Genomic DNA, 11,025 nt, shown 5'->3' on the forward strand with positions numbered 1-11,025 from the left:
GCATATCGAAACTCATCTCCCACGTAACTATCTTAAAATCTATATTTTTATTACGTCATCACTGCATGAAGTCTAAAGATTTTTGGTCCTGGATATGACCTTAAACTATATCCAGTGGTGAGGCCCCAGCTTGCGGGCTTTGGGGAGTGTGGAGCCACCATTTAATTACCATTGCTCGCAGGTCCACTCTGACCCGGATTAGTAGTACCTGTTAGGGTCCCAATTATGGGTTCAATAGAAACCGACTTGAAAACAACAAATATATTCTATTAAAAAATTTTTTCCTCAAAATTTTTGGATTTGGCATTAAATAACCCGGAAAGGATTGATATGCCGTAAAACAAAAACAACCAACCAAACCACGTAACTACACCTCAAAATCTATATTTTTATTACGTCATCACTAAATGTAGTCTAAAGATTTTTGCTCGGTTTTGTCTCGTATGTTTTTGTTTATATTATCGTTAGCTTAAATTCCGTCCGTCAAATTAACATTCCCGACAACTATTAAATGTAAATCTTTCAACTTAACATAACTTTTTACATCCATAAAATATTTCTATCTAACAATATTGGTTGGTTGGTTGTTTTGTTTTACGACATATCAACCCTTTTCAGGTTATTTAATGTCGAATCTTGTGATTTTGAAGAACGATTTTTTTAATATAGTATATTTGCTTTTTTAAGTCGTATTCTATTTAACCTATAGTTGGGACCCTAACAGGTGCTACCACTCCGGGTCAGAGTGGACCTGGGAGCAATGGCAATTAAAGGGTGGCTCCACACTCCCTAAGGCCTGCAAGCTGGGACCCTCACCATCGGATATAGTTTAAGGTCATATTCAGGACCTCTAACAATATACGTTTACCAATCATAATCATAATCGACTATTCAATTCCAATCATAATAATCGATCATTTTAATACTTTCCGGTCTTTTCTGGTGGACTAACAACAAAACAGATTGATTTTTTTTTTACTTAGAGTGGAAGATTTCTTTGTTACATTATGTATATGAACATGTTCCAAAACGGCGTACATGTTAAATAGTGAGGTTTATATTGTATCTGTATATTCATGAACGTGTAAATGCGTATATGTATATACGTCGTATCATTTAGTTGATCGTCTACTGTGTATATTTTAACATTTATCCAACAGTTCTAACAGGAAACGATTGACGTGGGCGTATCAAAGCAGTTGTAGACAAACAGTCCTGCTTAACAGCTGTTAATAACACAACACATACCTGGATTATATACGAACATTTATTTTCATGATTTCGGCCGGCATCTTCAGAGATTACAACGTTTTCACATCTTGGCTGCCTAAGAAAACGCCACTCACTCCCTGCGTCATGGAGAGACCAACGCCCTCTTGAGTCGTCCGTTCTCTCTGATGTTCAGCTAACGACTGATTAGAATCTCCCGAAATCTACATCTCATCACGTGTCTAAAATCCCAACCGCTGACGTAACATAAATCTGATTATTTGTTTATACAAACCAACAATTATGTTTTCCTGCATTTTCTAAAATCACATTTTTTTTGTAGTTGTTTATTATTTAATTGTCAATCACTTTTTCCCAATCTAATTGTTTATTTTTCTAATCATAATAATCGATCCAGCGACCCGCCGTCGCTCAAATCAAATAATAATCATAATAATGTTTTGACCCTTGACTCTGTCACAGTTAACAGATACTATGCTATGATCACAGCCAAAGGGTCACAACATATCTTTCCAAATTCATTTCAAGATATAGGATTGTTTGACTTGCTGATGCGCATCAATGACAGAGGTTGCTTTCTTAGTCTCACACCGTCAATATCTGCAACATAGAGATGAAACTTTTAGGTCATGAATGCATAAGTTCAGTCATTATCTTGCAATCCCCGCGGATTCATTCACGCAGAACTAAAAAAAAAAAAAAAAAAAAAAAAAAAAAAGGAGGCATTACCTTTGGAACGCCCCGTGTAAATATAAAAATAAATGCGCATTGACTTTTATTATAAAATGGAGGATATTTTTAGAAATTTTCCGTTACTAACAACAGCTGTAGTATTTTGCTGTGATTCAATCTATGTAATGCTGAAGTTTATTTCTTAGTGTGAGTGACGATACAATGAAAATGTACTGCCTGTACTGCGATTTGAACTCACAGACTTCATATTATGATATTCTTGTACTTAATGCATCCCCTCCTCACACCACTTCATATCATTCACTCCTTCTTTCAACATTCAATCCAAAATATTTTCAACTTGTGTTCTCCCTACCATCATGCATAGTGGAAGACATCAGTTGTATAGAGTGTGACAGGGACTACACTACTTTCCTCCCTCCAAAAAGAGGTAATGCCTGGGAGGATGGTATCATGGCAAACGAACACATACAAGACCCAGTGAAGGAGGAGGTAAATTAGGCTTGTGACAATAAAATAGATACTACATAATTACGTATATTCAAAAATGAGGAGATAATACTTGGGAGGATGTTTTCATTACAACAAAACAGATGTTACATCTCTTCAACCACGGATATCCATGACACCCTACCTGAGAATTCTTTCAAACTCCTCGGCCTAACCTTCATGGGCAATATGAACTGGAACAAATATATTGAGGACATTGCAAAAGCTGCTGCAAATTAGGTGGGTTCCCTCTATCGTGCTAGATTACTCACCCCTGAGAGTATCCTATACCTCTACAAAACCATCATTCATGCATGCATGGAGTATTGTTGCTACATCTGGGCTGGTACATCTACTACTAGCCTCTTCCTCTGGTTTCCACTTTGTCAACTAAGCTCAAACACCTGTCCCATCGCCACAATCTTACATCTCTGTGCCTGTTTTACAAATATTTTAATGGAATGTGCTCTGATGAACTCGTTGCACTTGTGGCCCCTAGACATACATATCCCCGATAAAAGCATTTCACCTCTTCACTATTGAGGACCCTAAGTTCCAGAAAACTTTCTACTCTAATAGTTTCTTCCCTTGAATAGTTAGACTTTGGAATTCCCTCCCTGCTACCTGCTTTCCTGACTGTACTGATTTTCAGAAGTCTAACTGTAACGTAAACCAACATTTTGTTAATCTTTCCTAGGCATGGTCCCAAATAGTAGCCCTTACGTCCAAGTGGCGATATCCCTTGTTAGGGATGAACGTAAGTTAGAAAAAAAAAACCCAAAACTTCTTCCCAAAGAGGAGGTAATTCCTGTGGGATGGTGTCATGTTAACAGTACAGATACTACAGTACCCCTCTCCAAAACATTAGGAACAGATACTACACTATCCTGTTTATTCCCTCTCTAAGAAGATAATTTCTGGGAAGATAGTATAATGAGCACTGAACAGATACTACACTATTTCAAATCGATATTGCTGCATAATGATGAAAGTGTATTACATTATGAATAGACATTTCTATTTTTATGTAACTATCATATGACGTTTACATAATCTATCTACTTATCTGCTATTATATAAGAGGAACCTTGTGAGTTCCCTATGGACTCGGAAACGGCTGGGACGATTATTTTTGTAATTTCACGCCAAGATACTTGATGTATCTGTGAATGTTTTTATGTCAATTTTATATCGGAATGCATCTGATGAGTATCAAAAAGTGATAATGGAAAAAAATCTGATTAAAAACGGAAATCTGATTTTGACCAAAGTTAACACTTTTATACAACCTAACATCACAAGTGCATTTCAAAAGTTTTACAAAAAGGCCCTTCCTATAAAATCAACTGTATATTCTTTTATAAGACAGGAGTACGTTAGAAATAAATGTTTCTGTTTAGAGCACAATTAAACCATGATATTTGATTTTTGCACTTTAAATTTTAAGTGTAGCTATTGTTTTAAGATAATTTTATAGAATCAGCAGTAGATTTTCTACAATGCAATGTAGACTACAATGTAGTGTGGACTAAGCCACTGCGGGAAGGCGTATGAAGCACCCTCTTGGTACACTGCAGAAAAGGGTACTTAACTGAAGCGGACAATCAATTGGTTTAATTAAAAATGGGCGATCTCACCGATTTTCATGATAAAAGTATAAAAGGGTTGATCCTCATTCAATCCCGGACAACGTCGGGTCTCTGTTATTATAGCACTAATACAAAGAAGGCTATTTATTTTGGAGTCATTTTAGAGGCTTTGAACTAATAGAACCAACATCTCGAAGAATGGTGTCTACATTCGAACTCTTGTTGGAGAGCGGGCTATCAAATTATCGATGAATAATGTTTTGCTTGAGCGGAACTGAAACGATGACATGGACATATTGACATGTTATTTTGAGGGGATCACAAATACTTGTACGTGAGATGGCTTCAAACGACGAGAGGAGACAATGTTCTTTGGTGAAGAAGAAGAAGAAGAGTACATATAATAACAACAGTCTATATAATAGACTGAGTCTGTAAACATTTAAGAGTTAGAGAAACATTAAACATGACGGTAACAACCGGGACGAATTCACAGATCTTCTTCGAAAGATGAGACCACACAGTTATATTTCATACTAGCTTGGATGCCCAGCGTTGCCCGGGTGTTTAGAGGTGTGTGTTGAGCAAAAAAAAAAAAAAAAAAAGTGGTTGTAGGCAGGCTCGAACCCGTGACGCGAAGGCGCAAAAGGAAAGTGAAAGAAAATCTGACACTTTACCGCTACTCCATGACGCGACCGGAAGTGTAAAGCGTTCAAATTTAACGTAGTCAATCAAAAACAAAAGATGGCGTTGCTTTTAAACCTTCCACGAAAGCAAATTAGACACAAGGTCGTTTTTAATGGGGGTGGCAGCTAGCCCAAGAAGGGGGCACTCGGGTAGTTTCCAAATAAATGGTAATTGTCTCGGTAATATGAAGGATTTCTCCTACATTGACCAAAGACCAATTACAGAACGCTAGTGAAGGCCAGGCAGCGGCGTTTGCGTTTGAATAGTTCCGCTGTATTAGCAGTATTAGAAGCCGCCATTACAAACTAGTCAATAAACATTTGATTGTATAGACTCTCTCTGTTTCGAAGCTTATAATCAATATGAAAATGTAATTTCCAACCCTTAATTTTTTTTTCAATAAAATGAGCAAAGACAAAATTTTAAAATCGAAATCGAAAAAAACACAATATTTTTTTCATCGGTTTTCTTTAAAAAAAAATTTCACGAAATTCAACGAATTTTAACTTAATCAAAATCTAATAAATATATATAAATGCCAAAAATCACTTACCTATAAAAAACTAAGCAATGGGTGCTTCCATTCTTCATTTATAAGAATTGTCCATATTTATAGTTTATATTCCATGCATTTTTTAAATAAAAGGATTTTTTAAAGCAAGGGTCCCAGAAAATCGCATTTTCACAACTCGTTATCCGCCATTAGATAAAGCGGTTTTGCTTCGACTTTTCAATTTGTCAAATACAGAGGTCTCAAAGGGACATAAATAATTATTTCCAAAACGTAAAAACAACACATTAGACCAAATACATTTCAAAAGTAATCTCGATAGTAACTATATGAAAAAACAAACATTTAATTTATCTCCCCTTATCTTCCCTTTGTAATTAATTAGATATTTGAAGTCATTAAAATTGGTCGATACGGGTTACCGTACGTAAAAATATGATCACATTTCAATCATCAGTTTTTACCGATTAAACGCAAATCTCTCGACAAATTTTCGATGTTGTTTTCTTCTATCAAAGAAAAAAAATGAGTTTTTGATTTAATATATGTTATTTTTTCTTTATGGTTTGCCTTTTTTTTAAATATCTAAATAAAACATCGAATGAAATAGAAAAAATTGTCATAATTGTACGAAATTTTCTTAACAATATAACAAGATAATAAGGTTTCACTTTTAAAAAAATCAACGTGGTTTTTAAAAATGGTTTAAAACTTTGGACTTTACAGGTAAATATGCAAATGACTGTTCTTTTTTTTGTTGTTTTAAATTAGATTATTTTATTTATTGATCTTTTATCTTCAATTTGTGATATATAAATTTGAGGTGAGAAAATTAATTATTTTCATTTTAATAGACATTTCAAAATGTGGGGCTGAATTTAAAAAAACAACCCTCGTCTAGAATATTATATTTGGTTTATGGAAAGAGCATAAAACTTCACATTGAACCTGAAAATATCGTAAAATTTGAACCAAAAGAAAAATTTTGATAGATTTTAAAATTGAAAAAAATTGAAAAAAAATTAACTCATAAAATTCAATTGATTTCATTACGTAGAAAAAATGGCCGCATAAACTTGCGCAGGCACTTTGTAAGCACTGTCTTTTGAAAAATAAAAAATAATAATATTTCTATTATTTTTTAAACGACTTTAATAGTTTATTTTGGAAGTATAGGCCATAAAGAAAATAAACAACCCACTTTAAAAAGAGAAATTAAGAGGTTTTTTTTAATATTTTATTCGCAGTTTTGTGTTAGGGGTGTCAAAAATTCTAAAAAAAATTCTGACACACCTATCGCTTTATTTATACAAAAAAAGATAAACAAACAGCCAACACGACGGCAAGGTGGGAATTTGGTTTAACTCGATCAAAAAAAAAATATAAAGAGATAGAGACGATGTCCGTTTGCGAATCTGAGATATTATGATCTGGGAAGTATGCCCAAACTTCTCGCGGAATATAAGCGATCCGAAAACCCTCAGCCAAAAAGCCTTTTGTAGACATACAAAAACGCTCGCGCCCATTTTACCCTTTATATAATAGACTAGTGGGGGGTATCCGACGTTGCCCGGGTGTTTGTAGGTGTGTGTGTTTTTGGGCAAATTAAACCAAAAATCGTTGGTTGTTTAAAAAAAAACAAAAACGAAGCCTTGACGCCTAGTTGGAAGATAATAAAGAGTGAAAAATAAGTGCAACTTGGCAGGTGCCCGTTTTTGACGAATTAATGACGTCAACTTTGAGTGCGGGACAGTGTTTTATTTACCGCGAGTCTGTTCGCTTCTTTTTTATATACGAAAAAGCTTAATGCACATGCGGCGATCGAAAATTATTGAATATTTATCTTTTCAAAGTCGGGCAAATTGAATAGACAGGCGACCCCGGTTGTTAACTCGTAGATATTATCATTTAGGCGCGATATAAAGTTTTAAGAAGTTGTGAGGCGACCGATCGCTTCTCGGAAAAAAAAGCCTTTCTTGGACATACACAAAAAGCGAACATACATACATACATACATTTTCGCTTTTATATTTATAGATAACATTTATTCACACATGGTATCGACATTTCGCAGATAACAATGTTTTGACTTCACATTTTGGATTTTGATTTCACCGGCTTCCACGGTGTCTTCTCCCCAGCTTATTGTCTGACTTCTTCAACTCCTTTTGTCTCGTCTTTAACGTCTGTGTATATATTAAAAAACTATTTCTTTGTGATTACGTCATTTGTGCGTCTAAAGAATCCTATTACCCAGCATTTATATCGCGTATCCAGGTATTAGTATTGTTAACGCACATTCTGAAAAGAAATTGAATTGCATTTTTCTCTTTAAATCAAATCTAATTCAATCTACACGATAATAATACTCACCGTCTTTCTTTATCTGACTACCGACCGACCGAGTCATCTAACTCTCTGACTCCCAGCTCTTTACTAACTGATACGTGTTTTTCAAGCTCTCTCGTTACATCATTAACCCAACAAGAGACCAAAGACGTAAATCGAATGATCTACCGTCGTCATGTATTTTGTTTATGTTCTAACATTCCTTTATATTAAAACGTATTTGCTTTTATTTATCTAAAATTCTTACTTACTTGAATCTAGTCAAGTTAAATTCCTAAAACGTTATTTAACCATATTTGTTCTTGAATTGCATTTTTCTCTTTAAAACAAATCTAATTCAATCTATGCGATAATAATAATCTTCTTGCTCAGATAATTCGGCGATACCATGCTAATATGCAGCACTCTTCTAACGCAATCCTCGTTTTTCTCTTCCTGACCAACCATTTACCGAACATCTAAGCTGTGACTCGCTTCTGGTTGTATCCAAATATACCAGATAATCATGAATGATGGCACAGCCGAATGCTGACCTTCATTGCGCCATCCAGCCACTCGTTCTAAAAATCAATCAATAACAATCGATAGTACTTTTATTGATCAGACTCTAACTCTTTGTGGATTTTTTTTTTTTTTAGAATTTCTTTTAAAACTCACTCGTATAGTCCTATAATAATAAGGCAACGAAGTTTCTGTCTGATAACTATTAAGCTTCAAGATATAGGAACATGAAATTTTGTAGGAATGATAATTAACTACATAACTTACATTACGAATCTCATCATTCATAACGATGTTTAGTTTAGGAGTTGATCCCACACATACATATTATGAATACTAACACACGATGGATCTATTAAAATTGCATAGCATAACTAAAAAATTGATTCTTTTCTCTATTATTTTTTTACATCACTTATTTTAAGGTTTATGTTTATTTATTATTTATTTTATTATTTTATTTTTTATTTTTTTTTTTAGAGGGATGGAGGATGCTGAAGGCATCTCCTTTATTATTTTTTTCTTTTGTGTGTTACCATTTTTTTTTCTAATATATATTGTTGTTTCTTGCTTTATTGTTTTAGTTTTGGTTATGATTGATGCAAATTTTTTCGCATCTTTTACCAACAAAACTTTCGTTCAAACATGAGATGTGTCAACTTTTTCAGGATATTTACACATAATTGTATAACATTTTACTATGGCAATGATCGTAGTTCTCCGCATATTATTCCAATAAATTATGCTTTCTTTATGCTCCTATGCGGTCATTAGACTTTTATGATCATTCATTTTGCTTGTGGGCTCTATGACGTCATATACACATTCAGTGTAACGTTCAATCTCATACTATTTTCTTTCCTTGCTGTACTCAATATTTGCACCTTTTCCAACCTAGGAAAAGCATTTTTTTATAGTACATATAAAACAGATTGTCAATAATTTCCAAAGATAACAAATTAGATGTACATATCCGGCATTGGCAGATAAAAAAAAAAAAAACGTTATCGGGCAGATAGTTTAGTCACATACTACTTAAATACACTAAGTTGTTACAATTTTCATGACCGTTGACCATATATTCGATTTTTAGAAGCACAAAACTTCATCTATGAAATTCAAAAAAAATCTCATAACTTAAAAGGAAATAACTCGTAGGTTAAATAAACTTACTTTCGTTTAAAACGCAACTGATGTTGGTTATACTAATAATTAAAAATAAATAAAATTAAATCTAAATTAAATTAAAACTAGATTAAAATCAATTTTATATGATCTTTCTAAATAGAATACTTAAAACAATTCTATTACTAATTTGCATTAAAAGTTTAGAGGTATTTATTGAAACAGATTTTCTTTAACGTTTATATGCAAATAGGATAACCTCTTGAATGTCGATTCCTTTTGAATAAATAGTATATATAGAAATCATATAGGAATAAAATGTATAGGAGTCCGTTTGCAGTATTAAAATCAATTTGTGTGAGTGAATTCATGTATCCAAATGGGTCCTCAATAAAAGCACACACATACCCTTCATCGGGTTTTTCCGTGCATGCCCGTCACGCGTTATCAGTAGGATGATGCTGTTCACTTTCGGAACTTTCCATGCTACCCCATATTTCATTCCTCTGCTCTCCGGAATGTACTCGTCTCCCATGTTATGTGTCCAGCGCCACGCCTCTTCATGTGTAGGGAAACGTGCGACTTACCTAACTAGCACGTGTGCATAATTCAACGGGTCGGTCGTGGAATGAAATGAATGAAGAAGAAAGAAACAAAATGGCTGCCTTATCTCTTTATATGCCTGCAATGTGACCACCCGATATGCAAATGAGATGCTCCTGGTTGGAGATAAAAGAGGCTTGATTTTTTAGAGGGACGTTCATTTTGAAGTTGGATTTCGAAGAAATAAGTTGAATTAACAGAAGTTCGTTTGGAGTTGAGAGAAGGTGCGTTACGTACACAGAAGTTTGGAAGTTTGGACAACAGTGTCAACCTTACCCAGGAAATTATTCGCGTGACGGGCGGAAGAAATAACACTCAAGTTATTGAATTATACTCCCACATTTAGTTCAGAATAAAATGTTTTCATAGTATAGGGCTGGTCACTCATCCTAAAACATGACCAGCCCATCCCAAACGATTTTTAACAATTAAAGCATCTATATTAGAGAAAGCAGACCATTCCAAGACACCGATATTCGTTCAATCTTGCCAATTAATTGTGCACTGTTGATTACACTTCTGAATTTTTGAGATGAGGTGCTATCGTTTGTATTATTCAGATTAATGAGACAATTGTTCTCATCTTGAGTGTTATTTTCACAACGTTTCGGTCGATGTAACTTCTGATCATCTTCAGAGGTATAAGTCGCCATGTTTGGAAATGAAAAAGGGAGTTGACTCTGCACTCATGTGGTTCAGTGTTTTTGGATCTAGTTGAAAGTGAAATTACAAAAAAATGAATAAATTCAATAAAAACTATCGGGCAAAATATTATTTCTACATTATTTATCATTAAAATTTTAATTAAACGCATTAACCAATTGTAAATTCTTAAAAACTTAAATTTACGAACGTTGATGACTTTAGTATAGCTGAGCCATACTGATGGCAGTGAACATTCCAGTGAGTGGGCACTGCAAAGAATCCCTTAACGGTCTATGCAAGTCGGAAAAGGTAAATGAAGGGTTGCAACCATTCCAAAGGTTTTGCTGACATTGGTTTCCATGCCACTGAATACAAATCTACTTAGCCAAGATGATGAAGCTGTTTGCGCATCAACGTATCCATATTAAAGAAGGTCACGTACAAGCATCTCTAGCAACACCAGTAGTGTGACAAAAGATCGAACAGCAGAATGGAGGGAAGGCTGAAGCCCCTGAAAACTCTTATACTCGATTCGATTATGGCTTTCATGGATCTACATATTTTATTTACCGTATTTTATTCAGACAAGATATTTGTCAATCA

The 11,025-nt window shown here is 34.3% G+C and overlaps 1 protein-coding gene across 2 annotated transcripts in view; it reads left to right on the top strand.

The window, feature by feature from the left end:
* LOC145285933 (uncharacterized) overlaps positions 1-11,025 on the top strand; it is a 547,541-nt gene that overhangs the window by 306,361 nt on the left and 230,155 nt on the right. The window lies entirely within an intron of this gene.

Source organism: Euprymna scolopes, chromosome 10 (genome assembly GCF_053919585.1).
Source record: "Euprymna scolopes isolate OS-2025 chromosome 10, ASM5391958v1, whole genome shotgun sequence".
Classification (NCBI taxonomy): domain Eukaryota; kingdom Metazoa; phylum Mollusca; class Cephalopoda; order Sepiida; family Sepiolidae; genus Euprymna; species Euprymna scolopes.